The sequence below is a fragment of the Pongo abelii genome, chromosome 5 (genome assembly GCF_028885655.2).
Source record: "Pongo abelii isolate AG06213 chromosome 5, NHGRI_mPonAbe1-v2.0_pri, whole genome shotgun sequence".
Lineage (NCBI taxonomy): Eukaryota > Metazoa > Chordata > Mammalia > Primates > Hominidae > Pongo > Pongo abelii.
Genome location: NC_071990.2, coordinates 103,107,383 through 103,127,063, shown reverse-complemented (window position 1 = coordinate 103,127,063; position 19,681 = coordinate 103,107,383). Strand labels below are relative to the sequence as shown.

The following is a 19,681-nucleotide window of genomic DNA, read 5'->3' as shown; positions in this document are numbered from 1 at the left end:
TACATGTTAGGCCTTTATCCAGCTCCCTGTTCAAGCCATGGAGAAAGTTGCTGGTAAAACTAGTTCTAGGTGGGTACTAATCTGGCATTCCCATTGGTGATCATCATAATTCATCTTTCCAGCACAATAGTTGTCTGTTATTTTTCATATAAAATTCTCAGAATGTCCCTGCTTACCTTGTATTTAAGATTTCTTAAAACTACACCAAAACCACACAAAAAACCTCAAAAAACAACACCAAATCTACTCATCTCTCCCACTATTGGTAGTCACTTATCGTTATGTTTAGTTCACGACTCCTTGACAGTGTCACAGACGGTATTCTCTGAATCCACACTCTCTATATATTGTTGCTATTTCATCCAGTCAGTCTCGGTCTTTCTTTGATTTAGTTCTTCTCTAACTTGAAGCATATGGTCTAAATCAAGGGTCAGCAAACTTGTTTTCAGCAAGGCCAGTTAGTAAATATTTTAGGCTCGATAATCATACAGCCTCTGTTACTACTACTCAATTGTACCACTGTAGCACTAAAACAGCCATAGCACCACATAAATAAATGTCCCAAGACTAATGTGTCTGAGGCAGAGTGAGGCAAGGCAAGTATAGCAGGAATGGAAGACAGAGGATTGAAACAGAATGTTCTGATTTAATTCCATGGAGACAAATAGCTTAGCTAAACAGGTGCATGCCAGAATATAAAAAGAAAACGGGAGAGAGAGAGAGAAAAAGAGAAAGAAATGTTACTCTTTAATAAAGACAGGATCTCAATGATTTAGATGTTAAGGTTAAGGTTCCAATAAAATTTATTTATAGACATTGAATGGAATGTATATTTTCTTATATTTGTATGCTATGAAATATTATTATAAAATTTTTCCCCCAATTAAAATGTGTAAACCATTTTTAGCTCACAGCTTGTACAAAAACAGGCAGTGGGCAGGATTTGGGCAAAGAGCTTTCATTTGACAATCTCTTATCTAAATAATAAATTTAGCCACTTTCAAAATACCTGATACACAAATGTGAAAGTAAAGCAGAATAACCATAGTAAAGAATTCCACTCAGGGAAAGAGATGCATCGTGCCTTGACCACTGATTCTAAATGTCTTATTTAGTAGCCTCTCAAACAGGGATAGTGAATCTCAGAGGTGTGTCCATATTAGCTTTCCTTTCTTAGCAGATTGTTCCCACTGGAAGGCTTTTTCTTATGAGAGTTGAATTGTTTTTCCTACTTTTACCTAGTCATTTTCTACAAATTTACAACAAATATCTATCTCTATCTAGCAGCTTTTATGTACCAACAACATTTCTAGACCTTTTGGATATAAAGTGAACAAAATAGATAAAAATGTCTATATTCATGAAGCTTACATTCCAGTGTGTCTTTTGGTTAGGATTCAGTAGAGACAGATATCAAAGAATAAAAACAATATAAAATTAAATTACATGCTAACTTCTAGGGGTTAAGTATTACGCAAGAGAAAGAGTAAGTGAAAAGAGAGGAGAAATGAGATGGAGGTGACCAATTTTCAATCAGGTAGTCAGAGCAGATCTCACTGAGAAGGTGACATGAGAACAAATGATTTGAAGAGGTGAAGGAATTAAACTTAGGAAAATCGAGGACTGAAAGTTTCCAGGAAAGATAAGAGCCATCACAAAAGTCCTAATGTCCCAAGACTAATGTGTCTGAGGCAGAGTGAGGCAAGGCAAGTATAGCAGGAATGGAAGACAGAGGATTGAAACAGAATGTTCTGATTTAATTCCATGGAGACAAATAGCTTAGCTAAACAGGTACATGCCAGAATATAAAAAGAAAACGGGAGAGAGAGAGAGAAAAAGAGAGAGAACTGTTACTCCTTAATAAAGACAGGATCTCAATGATTTAGATGTTAAGGACATTTCATTAATAAAAGTTTTGGGCAATCCGTTTCTTCAATTTTACCTCTTGTCTTCTCTCTCCTTCCCTTTAATCTACTTAGAATGTGTATAACCTAGGGACAGCTGGACACCTCAGTCTCATTGAATAAAAGGGAAAAGGGAGGGAAGGAGGGAGGAGGAAAAGAAAGAAGAAAAGGAGGAAAGGAAAAATCAATAAAGGAACAAAAGAAAGGGTAAAAACTGTACTACTTAAAAGAGATTTCTATATATATTAAATAGCCTCAAGTAACATCTAGTAAACTCAAATATTCTCATTCTAACAACTTATTAATATTAGAACCTTCTCTTTAAAATGAGTATAGATCTTTCCATTTTTATCAAGTGTCAATGCTATCTTGTTTGAGGCTATATTTTGGATAGGACATTAAACAATCCTGATGGTATTAGAATCTGAAGTTTTAATAAAGGTTTCAGAATATGAAATTATTAAAAATGCAAAAATAGTAACTCCTTTGAAAATCTATGAGGGATTATTTCTAATTTCACAGAATCATTAGGACACTCTGTATATTCCTTTGATTTTAGTATCTCCTAGCTCATATGTGAAAATTTTGTTGCCAAGCAAGAAGGTTAATAGTGCATGTTGATTCACTTCTAGGTTTAGTGTTCCCAAGTAATTACAATTTTTATCTTTTCTTTTTGAACAGAAATGAAGTATTTCTAAATATTACACAATCTGAATTTTAATGGGCTACGTAGGGCAAAATGGGGCTTATCATAGTTCCATGATCTTTTTGACTATGGAAACCATGAACTACTACTCGTTAATAAAAACATGACCTCAATGATTTAGATGTTAAAGGCATTTCATTAATAAAAGTTTTGGGCAGTCCATTTCTTGTATTTTACCTCGTTTCTTTTCCTATAATCTACTTAGGATGTGTATGATCTAGGGACAGATGGAAACCTCAGACTCTTTGGGTAAACAGTCATATAAACACAAATGCAAAAGAGAAAGCAATGTAGTATGTATGTCATGAAATAATTTGATTTATTACAATAAGCACTTTTTTATCCACAAACTTATTTTATTAACTTTTAAATTATTTTTGCTCTTTACTTCCCATTTCTTCTTTCTGGATACATTTTTTTCTTCTTCCTGAAGTATTTAATGCTGCTATCATGAGGGCCCTGATTAGAAATATTTCTAAATTTTTGTATGTTTAAAATTATCTTAATTAGCTCTGGCTCTTAGTTAGGGGATACTAAGTTCATATTTCTTTTCCTCATCATTTGAAATACATTACTCTGTTGTCTTCCGGCTCCTTAACAACTGATAATAATTTTTAAAATAATGATAAATTGCAATCTCTAATATATATCAGTTTTTCTCTACATGCCAGGGATGGTTCTGAGGATTAAGTGAGATAATATGTGCAAAGTGCTTAAATGAGGAATCCAAGGCACAGAAAGATGGAGTAGCAAACAATTTGAGCTTGCACAACTTAGAAATTACTGAACAGAATTCGAGTCCAGGGACCTCAAACAACAAATGTGTTGCTCATATGAGTTATATTGTCCTGTAGTAAACCTGCCTTTATCACCTGGTACTTTTAAAGGTTTATTTTTTTTTTAATTTTTTTCATTAGAGTTTTACCTTTTTGCTAGAAAATGTCTATGTCTAAATAGTATTTATTTCTACTTTATCTTCTCAGCACATACTGGGTTTCTTAAATCTAAGTCTCATGTTTCTCTTTGATGCTGCAAAATTCTTAGTCATTGTTCGACTGTTGTATTTTTCTCATTCTGCTTTATCTTTATACAGCAAATAATAGCTGTTCATCTGTGCTTCTCATTTTATCCTTCCTCTTTTTATTTTCATTTTTTAGAATTTTTTCTTTATTCATCTCATCAGCAATATATTTATTCATAGTATGTCTTAGAATATACACTTATTAATTTTTATTAATTTAATAATTTTCTCTCCAGCTGTGTCATATTATTCTCCAGAAAATAGTTAGATTAGCCTATCTACTCTTCAGATTTTTAAATTGAAAAAATAGTTTTTATTCAATTAATGTAAAATAATACTTTTTTTCACATTTAAGATTTCTTATTGCTTCTTTTCACATGCGACTCTTTTTTCTTTGTTTATTGTTTTCTTTGGAAGCCTTTTCTATTTTTTGAAGATATAATATATATATATATAATTTCAGATTATTTTGTTGACTCTAGTTCTTTGGAATTCTACTCTATTGATTGCCCTTTATGTTGCTGAAATTTCATCAGTGTATTAATGTCTTATAATTTCTGTTTAAGTGTTTATCTTCTGTGGAAATGTTTACCCTTCAGCTTACCTAAATCCTGTTGCTTGGTTGCTTAACCTGGCATGCCTACAGGCTGTCATCCATCCACAAAGAAGATGCTATTCCAATTTGATACTTTTTATTTTTTTCTTTTTAAATCCTGGCTTCCCTGCATTTTTTAGTTAAAAAAAAAAAACTGTGAAAAATAATTACGGAATGATAATAGAGGATTATTAGCTTGCAGGGAGCCTATATAGTATTATAAATTGTTTCATTCTCTCTTGAAACAGTTCCTCATTGAAATGCATGTTTACTCTGAAAGCACTTGAAAATCTAAAGCTTCTCTTATTTCTGGTGATGTTTTAAAGGTTCTTAAAGATATGTCAGATGCATACACCAAAAAATATCTCTCAGAAGCTGAAGTACATTTTAGAATAATCTGTATGAAATGACATGGCAATATAAATTCTTTTCTACTTGTAAGTACACCAGGATACAGAACTTAATGGAATATTTATAATAATTTTTAGTTATTTATCATTTGTAGAGAATCTTTTAAAATATTAAATTGATATTAAGAGTATTGATGTCTAAGTAAAACATATTATCACAAAACACTAACTTTGCTCATTGATTTTAGTTAAATTTACAAAGTAAGAGAGCTGCTTCTAATCATTGCAATTGAGCTACACTTACTTTTTCAGGATCACTGACAACTCTAGCTGTCATTATGATTTTCTGTGAAATCATAGTAGCAAACTTCTTTTACTATGTAATCAGAATTATAAAAATGAGAAATTAAAAACAAAGAAAGGAAGAAAAAAATAAGGAAAGAAGAAAAAATAAAATAGATGACTGTCACAGCAATAACATTTTAATAATGTAATATATTTCATTTCTTCTTTTCTATCCTCAAACTTGAATCCCATAAAAATTCACTCATTACTTTTGTTGTAAACAACTTCAAAATCAATAAATAATTAAATTTCATAGAAACAATAAAAACCTATCACTGTTCTTAATTCTTCTTCATGATGTATTTGGATATAACAATATTATAACTGGTTTGTTTTTCTTCAAATTTAAGTGCAATGATAATTTCATTAGCAATTCAGTGATAAGTGTTTTCTGTTATTACTATTATTTGTTTTACAGTTACAGTTTAACAAATATCTTATATCCAGATTTTAGAATGCATTAAAAATAGTTTTCAGTGGAATATTTTAATTTCATGGCATTTCTTTGTACACCATCCTTTCTGTTTATTTTCAATTAGGTGTATCTCGTCCTTCTTGAGGTAAAAGTTTCCATACTGGTGATCTATACATTGCTCTTCTGCAGAATGTCAATAAATATGTTGCCATAGATTTTTTCTCAAATAAACTTATAAATTTCTGTGTTAAAACCAATCATGCTTCTGTGTTAGAGAAGATTTTAGAACTTTTAAAATAACACACATTGTTAATCTTATACATTTTGTAGGACTTTAGAACATTCATTTAACATAAGACCCTTTATTTAAAGAATAATTTAATATTCAATGACATTTTGAAAAATACTGACATAGGTCATTGTATTGATCAGAATGGTTTGGCTATGCTTCAGTAACAAACCAATCCAAAAACTATAGTGTAAACAAAAGCTTGTTTGTATTTTGTTCTCTTTTATACTACAGGAGAGCTCTGTTTATCCATGGTTATTGCTGAGGGAGGCTTCCATTTCAACATACTGCAACATAGTTTGCAATGACAAGGAAAAACAGAGAAAGCTGGAGTGTTGATAGCTAGCAAATAAATGGGTGGTTCCAAAATGACACATGCAACTTTTAGAATTAGATACATGAGCTGGTTATGCCTAAATTCAACAGAAGGGGAAATTTCTCCTCAGCATAATCAGAAGTAGAAGAACGCTGGATATGGGTAAATGTTGGCAATGCTTAATAGGTCTTCTAATGTTGTCTGAAGTATGTCAAATCTCTCTGGATAAAGAGAAGTTTAGGGACTGTATTTTTGTAATACAATGTTAATAAATACAGTATTAATGATAAGTACATTATTGTGAGTTTATTTTGTGCCAAACCTGTATTATGCATTTTCTATGCATTTCTTTTTTAATTTTCACAATAAATTAAAAGAACCGAGCATGGTGGCTGATGACTGTAATCCCAGCAACTTGGGAGGCTGAGGTGGGAAGAGTGCGTGAGGCCAATAATTCGAGATGAGCCTGGGCAATGTAACAAGACCCCATCTCTAAAAAACAGTCCCTAAAAAAATAAGTAATTAAAATATCCTTATAGCATTTAAAAAATATTTATATCATGGCTATAGGTAAAGGATGACTGCATGCCTTTTCACAATCACACTAGTGTCTCACATGACTAGCCCAGAGTTCTCTAATTGTCTGAGGTTATATAAATTTTATTTTATTTACTACTGTCTATTGACTGTTTTGCAACTCTATAAGCATAGATACTGATTCATTTAAAACTGATAGTACTACAGATGCCTCACGTCAGATAGCAATGCAAGTGAATTCTTAGTGAGAACAATGCAAATCGAGATTCAAGCATGCTAAAGATTTTACTCCAAAGATTTTCATCATTTTTTATTGCCCAACAGAGCATCAACCAGTTTCACCTGTGATTTATAAATTTTATTCCAGCATTCTATATTCCTATGAAAATAAAAACTTTCTTTTTCTCACATTTTTAAAAGTAATCTTATTATCCTTTTGGTTTCTCATAAGATGTTTAATATATTTTGACATTAATTTATTCTATATTTATATGAGAATTATGCTTTTAACTTTTTGAAAAGGGCTCTTCGAAAATTTAAATGCCCTGATGAGCTGAGGCTAAAAGAAGAAGGTATAAAATTGCTAAAGTTGTAAGGTAAAGATTCTAGAACTGTTCTTGACCTTGAATACTTCTGTGAACCACACATTGGAAGGAGTAGTGCTCACATAAAGAGAGATAAGATAGAAAACACACAGAGAAGGCAGAGAAGAAGTGGAAAGAGCTGAGCATGGTGGCTCATGCCTGTAATCCCAGCAACTTGGGAAATTGAGGTAGGAGGATTGCATGAGACCAGTAGTGAGATGGGCCTGGGTAATATAGCAAGACCCTATCTCTAAAAAATTGTTTTCAAAAAATTAGCCAGGTGCACACATGTAATCTGATAGCTTGAACCCAAGGACTCAAGGCTGCAGTGAGCTATGATCACACCTGTGAATAGACACTGCAGTCTACCTTGGTTGATAGATCGAGACCCCATCTCAAAAAACAGAATGAATCTTGACATTTTTCAAATAATTGATTCCACTCTTTGGGAATTCAAATCCAATGTTTGACTTTCACTAGACAGCCTAGAATCATTATCATAAATTAGGCATGTCTGAAAGTAAATTAAATGATTTTATTTGGTTACTTATTTGTAATGCCGCCTAAAATACAAAAAAAATTAAGGTTTTTCAACTAAAATATACACCAAAATATGTAGATAAGTGAGTGTAAGTGCAATGGATCCAAATAAGGATTCTGCATAATGGGTTGACAAACACTAGCCATTTTGTTCATTCCTATTTTATCTAGAGCACATGCTAGAGACCCACAGGAACTGGAGGCTTAAAGTGAATGGTATAGACATTACTGTACCAACCCACATAAAACAAGTGCCTGAAATGTGGAAGCCCTGCTCTTGGGGCTTGAGAAATATCAATGAACTAAGCTGACAAAAATCTCTGTCCTCACAAGAAGCTTATATTTTGGTAAGGCGTTGCTCTTAGTAAAGCTTGTTCTCTTTACTGTGGCTTGCTTTGCCTGCCCTCAGATATATGTGAGAGAGTATTAGATTACCACCAACTGGAAAGACATTCAGAAAGTGGGAGTAAAGTGGATGTGATGGTTAATTTTAGGCATCAACTTGACTGGATTAAGAGATACTTAGGCAACTGGTAAAGTATTATTTTGGGGTATGTTTGTGAGGGTGTCTCTGGAGGAGATTGGTATGTGAGTTGGTGAACTGAGAGGAGAAGATCTGCCTTCAATATGGGTGGGCACCTTCCAATCACCTGGTAAACCAGATAGAACAAAAAGGCAGAGGAAAGGTGAATTCGTTCTCTCCTGAAGCAGGAACACTCTTTTTCTCCTGCCCTTGGACATCAGAATTGCAGGCTTTCTGGCCACTGGGCTCCAAAACTTGCACCAGCCTGTCTGCAACGCTCACCGGGGTTCTTAGGTCTTTGGCCTTGAACTGAGTTACACCACTGGCTTCCCCAGTTGTGATGCTTTTGGACTTGGACTGAGCTATGTTGTCGGCTTCCCTTGATCTCCAGCTTGCAAGTGGCCTATCATGGGACTTCTCAGCCTCCATAATTATGTGAGCCAATTCCCCTAATAAATCTTCTCTCATATATCAATCTTTGTGTAGATCATATTGTTTCTGTCTCTCTGGAGAACTCTGACTAATACAAGGGATGTTCTAAGTCTTCTCACCCAGTACCATTGCTGGGAATCCTTGCCAAGAGGAAAATGAAAATATATCTAAAGAGAAGACTGAGTCCCCAGGCTTAGTATGAAGAAACAGAGCCAAAATAATGGACTCAAATTAAGCAGCAAGATTTTATAAGATTCATGGATTTCAGTTGCCAGCAAATGGAATTCCTTCAAATAAAATTGCTAATCAGTAAAGTTTTAAGGATTAAAAAGTTTAAAGCTAATTGATGCAATTTATATTATTTTTGAGCGATTGATATTCTATAGAAGCATCCTGAATTTACTGAAAGCTTTAATTAAAATATGTACATGATTCATATCTTTAGGAGCTTATAATTAGGCTATGTAAAGTTGTGAGGAAATAAATAACAGTACAGAGTAGAAGAGAAAAAAAAAAGTCCAGTGGGATGAGCAAAGTCGTAGATACTGCAACTGCCAAATGTCCCAGATTTGCTCTAAGCCTGTATCTATACACTTGACATTCAGATTAAAATCAAATCCCACTTTAATGAGATAATTTTATCATCAGTTTCTGTCTTTCCTTATTCAGTAGCTAGCTGGTAATAGCAATATGTTAATAATCTACTTTCAAAGCAAACTTGGAAATAAGGAGTTGTAAAATATAACTTTATTCATGCATCATTACCTATTTATTAAGCAGATTTTTAAAAAAATCTGTGTCTATCCTTTCTACTATGATTGTATTAGTAAGACAGTCAATGCCTTAGTCTCCTGTGGAAAAGATAAGCAAATCCAAGGAAAACAAAAAGGAGAAAGGAATATCTAATTCATAGAATCTCAGAGTGTAGAGGGAAGAGGAAATTTAAATATTGTTTAAATCAAGTCCTCTCATTATTAAGATAAGTAAAGCCCAAATAGATTGGACGCATGCGTAGACACAGAAATTGATACAGATATTCCAAGAGTAGAAACTGGAACAGGAGCCAGAAAGACCAGTACAGTCTTACAATTGAAGAAGGTACACATACAAACACTCTTAAACTTGTAGAGATGTGCACGCACACACCCACAGACACACACACACACACACACACACACTCGCGAACAGATACAAACTCACACATACAGAGATAAATACACAGACGTGGAAGCTCTTTTTAATGTCTGAGGTAAGGATACATTATTTTCTAATGTATCAAAATATGAAATTTCAATGATTCAGTAAATACGTACCGTATTAAGGACCTACCTTAGGCCAGGCACTTTGTTGAGTACTAGGAAATGCAGTACTTGCTAATGTATTTGTCTTTCAAAAGAAACAAAACTTGTATGTATAAAGCAAAGGTTATAAATTTTTTTTTATTTTAACTCAGTGTAGCTGTAATAGCAGCTAACATTTATTGAGCAGGTAACACGTACCAGGCACTATATAAAGCACTTTATAATGTTATCTTATTGAATGCTCCTACCCACCCTCTGGAGTAACCAGTATTACTATCCTAATTTATATTGTTGTTGTTTTATTTTATTTGACTTTAAGTTCTGGGATACATGTGGTGAACGTACAGGTTTACTACATAGGTATACATGTGCCATGGTGGTTTGCTGCACCTAACAACTCGTCATCTAGGTTTTAAGCTCTGCATGCATTAGGTATTTGTCCTAATGCTCTCCCTCCTCTTTGCCCTCACCCCAAGACAGGCCCCCGTGTGTGATGTTACCCTCCCTGTGTCCCTGTGTTTTCACTGTTCAGCTCCCACTTATGAGTGAGAACATGCTGTGTTTGGTTTTCTGTTCCTGTGTTAGTTTGCTGAGGATGATGGTTTCCAGCTACATCCATGTCCCTGCAAAGGACATGAACTCATCCTTTTTTATGGATGCATAGTATTCCCTGGTTTATATGTGCCACATTTCCTTTATCCAGTCTATGATTGATGGGCATTTGGCTTGGTTCCAAGTCTTGCTATTGTAAATAATGCTGAAATAAACATACATGTACATGTGTTTCTATAGTAGAATGATTTTTAATCCTTTGGGTATATACCCAGAAATGGGATTACTGAGTCAAATGGTATCTAGATCCTTGAGGAATCACCACACTGCCTTCCACAATGGTTGAACTAATTTACACTCCCACCAACAGTGCAAAAGCTTTCCTATTTCTCCGCATCCTCACCAACATCTGTTGTTTCCAGACTTTTTAGTGATTGCCATTCTAACTGGCAGGAGGTGATATCTCATTATGGTTTTGATTTGCATTTCTCTAATGATCAGTGATGATGAGCTTTTTTTTTCATGTTTGTTGGCCACATACTTGTAATCTTTTGAGAAGTGTCTGTTCATATCCTTTGCCCACTTTTTGATGAGGTTGTTTGTTTTTTTCTTGTAAATTTGTTTAAGTTCCTTGTAGATTCTGGATATTAGACCTTTGTCAGATGGATAGATTACAAAAATTTTCTACCATTTTTTAGGTTGCCTGTTCACTCTGATGACATTTTATTTTGCTGAGAAGAAACTCTTTTGTTTGATTAGATCCCATTTGTCAATTTTGGCTTGTGTTGTCATTGCTTTTGGTGTTTTAGTCATGAAGTCTTTGCCCATGCCTATGTCCTGAATGGTGTTGCCTAGGTTTTCTTCCGGGATTTTTACAGTTTTAGGTCTTACATTTAAGTCTTCAATCCATCTTAAGTTAATTTTTGTATAGGGTGTAAGGAAGGGATCCAGTTTCTGTTTTGTGCATATGCGTAGCCAGTTTTCTCAGTACCATTTATTTAGTAGGGAATCTTTTCCCTATTGCTTGTTTTTGTCAGGTTTGTACAAGAGCAGACGGTTGCAGATGTGTGGCATTATTTCTGAGGCCTCTGTTCTGTTCCATTGGTCTATATATCTGTTTTGTTACCAGTGCCATGCTGTTTTGGGTACTGTTGCCTTGTAGTATAGTTTGAAGTCAGGTAGCATGATGCCTTCAGCTTTGTTCTTTTGCTTAGGATTGTCTTGGCTATAAGGGCCCTTTTTTGGTTTCATATGAAATTTACAGTAATTTTTTTTCTAATTCTGTGAAGAAAGTCAGTGGTAGTTTGATGGGAATAGCATTGGATCTATAAATTACTTTGGGCAGTATGGCCATTTTCATGATATAGATTCTTCCTACCCATGAGCCTGAATTTTTTTTCCATTTGTTTGTGTCCTCTCTTATTTCCTTGAGCAGTGATTTATAGTTCTCCTTGAAGAGTTCCTTCACATCCCTTGTAAGTTGTATTCCTAGGTATTTTATTTTCTTTGTTGCAATTGTGGATGAGAGTTCACTCATGATTTTGCTCTCTGCTAGTCTAATATTGATGTGTAGGAATCCTTGTGATTTTTGCACATTGATTTTGTATTCTGAGACTTTGTTGAATTTGCTTATTAGCTTAAGGAGATTTTGGGCTGAGACAATGGGGTTTTCTAAATATACAATCATGTCTTCTGCAAACAGAGACAATTTGACTTTCTCTCTTCCTATTTGAATACCTTGTATTTCTTTCTCTTGCTTGATTGCCCTGGCCAGAGCTTCCAATTCTATGTTGAATAGAAATGGCGAGAGAGGGCATTCTTGTCTTGTGCCGGTTTTCAAAGGGAATGCTTCAGCTATTGCCCATTCAGTATGATGTTGGCTGTGGGTTTTTCATGAATAGCTCTTATTATTTTGAGTATGTTCGATCAATACCTAGTTGATTGAGAGTTTTTAGCATGAAGAGGTGTTATATTTTATCGAAGGCCTTCTCTGAATCTATTGAGATAATCATGTGTTTTTTTGTCATTGGTTCTGTTTATGTGGTGGATTACGTGTATTGATTTGTGTATGTTGAATCAGCCTTGCATCCCAGGGATGAAGCCAACTAAGTTTCATAAGTGAAGGAGAAATAAAATATTTTACAGACAAGCAAATACCGAGGGATTTTGTCACCACTAGTCCTGGCTTACAAGAGCTCCTGAAGGAAGCACTAAAGATGGAAAGGAAAAACCAGTAACAGCCACTGCAAAACACACCAAAGTATAAAGAACAAGAACACTATGAAGAAACTACATCAACTAATTTGCAAAATAATCACCTAGCATCATGATGACAAGATCAAATTCACACATAACAATATTAACCTTAAATATAAATGGGCTAAATTCCCCAGATAAAAGTCACAGACTGGCAAATCGGATAGATAGTCACGACTCATTGGTGTGCTGTATTTAGGAGACCCAACCCATGTGCAAAGACACACATAGGCTCAAAACAAAGGGATGGAAATGGAAAGCAAATGGAAATGGAAATGGAAACCAAAAAAGCACGGGTTGCAATCCTACTCTCTGATAAAACAGACTTTAAACCAATAAAGACCAAAACACAAAGAATGGCATTACATAATGGTAAAGGGATCAATGCAAAAAGAAGAGCTAACTATTGTAAATATATATGCACCCAAGACAGGAGCAGCCACATCCATAAAGCAAGTTCTTAAAGACCTACAAAGAGATTTAGACTCTAGTGACCTACAAAGAGACTTAGACTCCCACACGATAATAATGGGAGACATTAACACCCCACTGTCAATATTAGACAGATTGAGACAGAAAATTAACAACGATATTCAGGACTTGAACTGAGCTCTGGACCAAGCAGATCTAATAGATATCTACATAACACTCCACCACAAATCAACAGAATATACATTCTTCTCAGCACCACACAGCACTTATTCTAAAATTGACCACAAATTGGAAGTAACACAATCCTCAGCAAATATAAAAGAATGGAAATCATAACAAACAGCCTCTCAGACCACGTGCAACCAAGTTACAACTCAGGACTAAGAAACGCACTATGAACTGCACAACTACATGGAAACTGAACAACCTGCTCCTGAATGACTACTGTGTAAATAACAAATTAAGGCAGAAATAATGAAGTTCTTTGAAACCAATGAGAACAAAGAGACAATGTACCAGAATCTCTGGGACACAGCTAAAGCAGTGTTTAGAGGGAAATTTATAGCAGTAAATGCCCACATCAGAAAGCAGGAAACATCTCAAATCAACATCCTAACATCACAATTAAAAGAACTAGAGAAGCAAGAACAAACAAATTCAAAAGCTAGCAGACGACAAGAAATAACTAAAGTCAGAGCAGAATTGAAGGAAATAGAGACATGAAACTTTTCAAAAAATCAATGAATCCAGGAGTTGGTTTTCTGAAAAAATTAGCAAAATAGATAAACTGCTAACTAGACTAATAATGAAGATAAGAGGGAAGAATCAAATAGACACAATACAAAATGATAAAGGGGATATCACCACTGACCCCACAGAAATACAAACTACCATCAGAGAATACTATAAACACCTCTACGCAAATAAACCAGAAAATCTAGAAGAAATGATTACATTCCTGGACATATATACACCCTCCCAATACTAAACCAAGAAGAAGTCAAATCCTGGAACAGACCAATAATAAGTTCTGAAATTGAGGCAGTAATTAATAACCTACCAATGAAAAAGAAGCCCAGGACCAGACAGATTCATAGGCAAATTCTACGAGAGGTACAAAGAGGAACTGGTACCATTCCTTCCAAAACTATTCCAAACAATAGAAAAAGAGGGACTCTTCCCTAACTCATTTTATGAGGCCAGCATCATCCTGATTCCAAAACCTGCCAGCATCATCCTGATTCCAAAACCTGGCAGAGACACAACAAAAAAAGAAAATTTCAGGCCAATATTGCTGATGAACATCATTGCAAAAATCCTCAAAACAACACTGGCAAACCAAATCCGGCAGCACATCAAAAAGCTTATCCACCACAATCAAAGTTTATATTAAGTTTACCTGTACTTTAAGGGTATGATTTCTAATTTTGACTAAAGTCTAATTTTAAAGGAATAAAATATATTCTAAAACAATATTTTCAGAAAATTGAAGTTGTCGACATGAGTAACAGGCCATGCTAAAATTTCTTTTAGGAAAAGGCAAATTAAGTTAGAGGTTTAACCAGTCTGGCCAACATAGTGAAAACCCGTCTCTACTAAAAATACAAAAAAATAGCCGGGTGTGGTGGTGTTCATCTGTAATCCCAGCTACTTGGGAGGCTGAGGCAGGAGAATCACCTGAACCCAGGAGGCAGAGGTGGCAGGGAGCCGAGATTGTGCCACTGCACTCCAGCCTGGGCAACAGAGCGAGACTCCATCTCAAAAAAATAATAATAAATAAATAAATAAAGAACTTTAAAGCAGAAAGAAGTCACTTATGGTCAGAAGAGTGAGACCTACAATTTGACCATGAGCAAGACAGCAACTGAGATGGAGTAGACAAATGTGCGCTGATATCTGTGGGAAAAAATTGGGAGGTGGGGTTGTGCCAGAGCATAAGGAGTAATAATAATTAGCGGAGTGATGAGAAAGATTCTAGAAATTACAGTAGGGTTACATCCTGGAAGATCTTGGAAGTTATTTTAAATTTTCATTTTAATTATGTGAAGAATCTGAAGGCCTGTGATCCGTAGACTCAGAATCCAAGTGGCTTTATAACACTTAATCTGGCAGTCATCTGTGGAACAGATCAAAATGGGAGAAACTGGATGCACACATATGAATTTTATATCTATTGCAAAGGTCCACATTAATAAATTTTTATGTTATTACTTCTTATGAGTTTCAATGAAAGAGGGTGTAATTTAATATAAAATGATACCCTGGTTCATGTAAACTGGATATTTTATAGTAAACTTTTAAAAATCAAACATTTAGTGTTTTAGGAATGTCAAAAGCTGTAATAATAAATCAATGCAATATTAAATCTCCTATTTTACATTATAGCAAACTCATAACTACTATCAACTAAATGCTTTGAAAGTTCTTTAAGTAACATTATAATAGAGTTTTTAATGGGAAAAAAAGAAGGTCAGTTTCACAGCAAGAGAGGTCTCCACCAAATGATAGGAGAAATTTACAGTTCACTGCCTTTTCTATAGTGCATCTTTTGCTTATATTTCTTACATGAGTTTGGGACAGATAACAACGGCGGGTGGAGGTAGCAAAGGTCAAATTGCTTTGAAGGTGATGAACTAAATCATTATTGAGAAAAAAGAAATAATAGAAAAGGCATGAGGAGTATCTCCAGGGACAGAAATCTTAAAATAAACTATTTGCAGCTGTACTACACAAAAACTGGATGTCTGTTCTCATAATTTTGCAATCAATCCTTGATTATCTACTCTAATTGGGGAAGTAGTGACAAATTAATTTCTAATTCATTTGTATGAGATGACTGACTCAAGGACACTTGACAATATTCATAGCCTATTGAGATTCTCAGAGGACCATGTTCTGATGATCTAATACCGGTATTCCAGTACCAATTTTTAGTTCTCTTAGAGTGTTCTTGAGAAAACTGTGAAAAGGAGTGACAAGGCAGACAAAAGAATATTCCATTTTAATTCATTAACTATAGAAAATAGTACATACATGTCAACATCAACTAAAATACCATTTTGCAGGGCTCTCCCGAAATGTGCTACCTAGACAAAGTTGGGGATTACATTTTCTGATGGAAACAGGTGATCTTCTAAAAACTTAAATAAAATAAAATCTAAATCAACTTACTATATGATGAATTATAGGATATATATGACGATTCACAATCTAACTTCAGATACCTATAAATTTTACCATTTCCCATATTTAGATGAGTTATATTTGCAGAAAGTAATCCATAAGGAGTAGTGAGCTGTCTTTCATTTTACATAGATAAGTATATGTATGTTACTCACAAGTCAATTTTCAATTCTGTTGAAAGTTGTGTATTCTAATTTGAGAAAACAATATGTGAATAATTTGCCTAATAATTTTGCCTAATACTTTGCATACAGTTTGAAGAAGTTCAACAATAACCTAAAATCCTCACCAGTCAAACAGTGAGACTTTTTGTCCAGGCCTATGGCCTTCAGTTGCAGCCAATGCTGCCCAAATGTTAGGAGGGCCTTGTGTTTTGGAGAGCAGATTTTATCTAAACTTGCCTATTTCCAGTATGGATAACTGAGAAATGAAAATAATTTTGGTCATATTCATAATTACAAAACAATACTGACATCAACACTTAAAGATTTTATTAAACTTCTTTGTTCAAAATAAGCCTTTTGTTAAAAATAAGTAGGTGAAATAAGTCCGTTGTTTTTTAAGCCATGGATAAAAAAGAAAACCACAGATGTTTTAAATTATTTAATCCAAAGTTGTAAATTTACTATAAAGATTTCCCTAGGATATGAAGCTCTTAAGAATAAACCTGCTCTAACTAATGTGGTGCTTTTTAATGATGTAGTTCTCTTCAAACAAGCTAGCACTACTTTTCAGAAAGTAATCCAAAAGTGCCAGCTCTCTCATGCACTTATCTTTCTCTTCTCTCTCTCTGTTTCTGTCTCTCTCTCTTTCTCTCTGTCTCTCTGTCTCTCTCTCTGAGTTTAGGTTGGTTATCAATTTTGGACATCATTTTTATTTATATCTAGCTTTGTGATATACAGGACAATACCTATCTGGGAATCCTAGAAGAAGGGTAAATATGGGAATTTCACCTCTGAGGGAAAACTCGCCAGTGCCCTTGATGTTGTTATCACTGACTTGCCAAAGTGACTAGTCCTCAAAGCAGCTGGAAGATAGCTGAAGGGTAGAAACCCCACTTTGCAAATGTCAAAGTGAACTTTCTGCACCTTTGATGGGATCCGTATACAGGTCAAATTACATCAGAAGCATTGGGATCTGAAGTAGGAAGCTTTTCCTTCCACCTGGGGGTGCTGCTGTGTCTCCTGAGGGCCTTTCTTGCATAGAGAGAAATGTTTGCCTGGGGTTTTTGCAATATCTTTCTTAATCATTGCCACCTTGTGATAATGTAGTTGCATATATGTTTTAATGCAAACTAGAAAAATGCTGGCATTCTATTCATAGTAATAATATAAAGTTCAATTTTAAGATATGCAAAAATAGCACTAATATGAAGAAAAATATTAAGTAAATAAAAGTGCAAGTGGTATAAAGACATGGTAAAAATGTCACTGTTTTACCTGAAGAACTGAAATTTGGAAAAGTGATGCAACATTTTTTCAACTGAGGTTTTTCTTCTGGTCCACCCCATTATTCAAATAACTCCTTTTATTTTCTTGATAGTGGTTTCCTCTCTTTACCTGTACTTCTGAAGAAATATGATCCTCTTCTCATTATCCTATATGTGGTGCCAAAACAAAATATAACAAAACAAAAAAGTAACAAAAAACATTGACTCTATGCTATGGTCTGAATGTGTGCGTCCCCCTAAAATTCATATGTTGAAAATGGATCCCCAATGTGATGGTATTAAGACGCAGGGCTTTTGGGAGGTGATTAGGTCATAAAGGCAGAGCTCTCATGAGTGGGATTGGTGCTCTTACAGAAGAGGCTCAAAGGAGCTTGTTTGCCCCTTCCACCATGTGAGGACAGAGTTAGAAAGTGCCATGTATGAAAGAGGAGATGACCTCTCAACAGACATTGCATCTGCCAGTGCTTTGATCTTAGACTTTCCAGGCTCCATAACTGTGACAAATAAATTTTCTCCTTATAAATGCATCAATTTATGGCATTTTGTTGTAGAACTCCAAACAGACTAAGACACTTTATTTTCTCAAAACATATGAACTAATTTTCCCTTTGTGATAACTGCTATTCACTTTAAGCACCTGTTATCTCTCTCTCAGACCAATCCTCTATTCCTCTACTGGTCCCTGAAAGTCCAGGCATTTCTCTATTTCAGACTTCAAGTCATCTGTTTTCACAAAAGTACTTAATAGTACAGATCAAATAGTACAGTGAACATTTTGCACATTGAAATATTTTGACCTGGTTCTTACCATGTGTGTATCAATTCTCTGGACATCCCCCAAACCTTCATCTCCAACCATACTTAGTACTTGCTTCTCAAAACATCCCATGCACTTTCATAACTTTGCTTCTACCTGAAATGCACAATCTCTTTCTTCTGTCTGGTGCACCCTGAGTTTTTCTTCATGACTACCTCTTTAAAGAATTCATTCATGATTGTCTAGGTCATAATACGTACTGTCTTCTTAGCCTCCACAGCACTGTATGTAATTTTTCACATCCATTTTTCATTTGCGTTGAATTTATTTAGATTCCCTTTGCTTTAATATTTTTAATTTTCCTTTTTTATTTTTTGTGAGTATGTAGTAGGTATACATATTTATGGGGTACATGAGATGTTTTGATACAAGCATGAAATGTGAAATAAGCACATCATGGAGAATGGGGTATCCATCCTCTCAAGCACTTATCCTTTGAGTTACGAACAATCCAATTACACTCTTTAAGTTATTTTAAAACATTCAATTAGTTATTATTGACTATAGTCACCCTATTGTGCTATATCTTATTCAAGTATATATTATTTACTCATTCATGAATAGTATGTCTTATTCATTCTATTTTTTGTACCCATTAACTATCCCCACCTGACCCCGCCCCCCTACTACCGTTCCCAACATCTGATCACTATCCTTCTACTCCTTATCTCCATGAGTTTAATTGTTTTAATTTTTAGATCCCACAAATAAGTGAGAAGATGCGATATTTTTCCATACCTGGCTTATTTCACTTAACATAAGGATCTCCAGTTCCTTCCATGCTGTTGCCAATGATTGGATCTAATTATATTTTTATGGCTGAATAGTACTCCATTGTGTATATGTACCACATTTTCTTTATCTATTTATCTGTTGACAGACACTTAGGTTGCTTTCAAATCTTAGCTATTGGAAACAGTGCTTCAACACATATAGAAATGCAGATGTCTCTTCAATATACTGATTTCCCTTCTTTCGGTTATATACCCAGTAGTGGGATTTCTGGATAATATGGTAGCTCAATTTTTAGTTGTTTGAGGAACCTCCAAACTGTTCTCCATAGTGCTTGCACCAATTTACATTCCTCCCAGCACTGTACAAGTGTTCCCTTTTCTCCATGTACTTGCCAACAC

At 34.6% G+C, this 19,681-nt stretch overlaps 1 long non-coding RNA gene across 1 annotated transcript; it reads right to left on the bottom strand.

Annotated features, from left to right (window-relative positions):
* Positions 1–15,121: 15,121 nt before the first annotated feature.
* Positions 15,122–18,692, bottom strand: LOC129059783 (uncharacterized). The gene is made up of 3 exons (XR_008525869.1): positions 18,540–18,692; positions 17,721–17,878; positions 15,122–15,214 (listed from the first exon to the last, which is right to left on the bottom strand). It is a non-coding gene; the product is annotated as an uncharacterized LOC129059783 (long non-coding RNA).
* Positions 18,693–19,681: the final 989 nt, after the last annotated feature.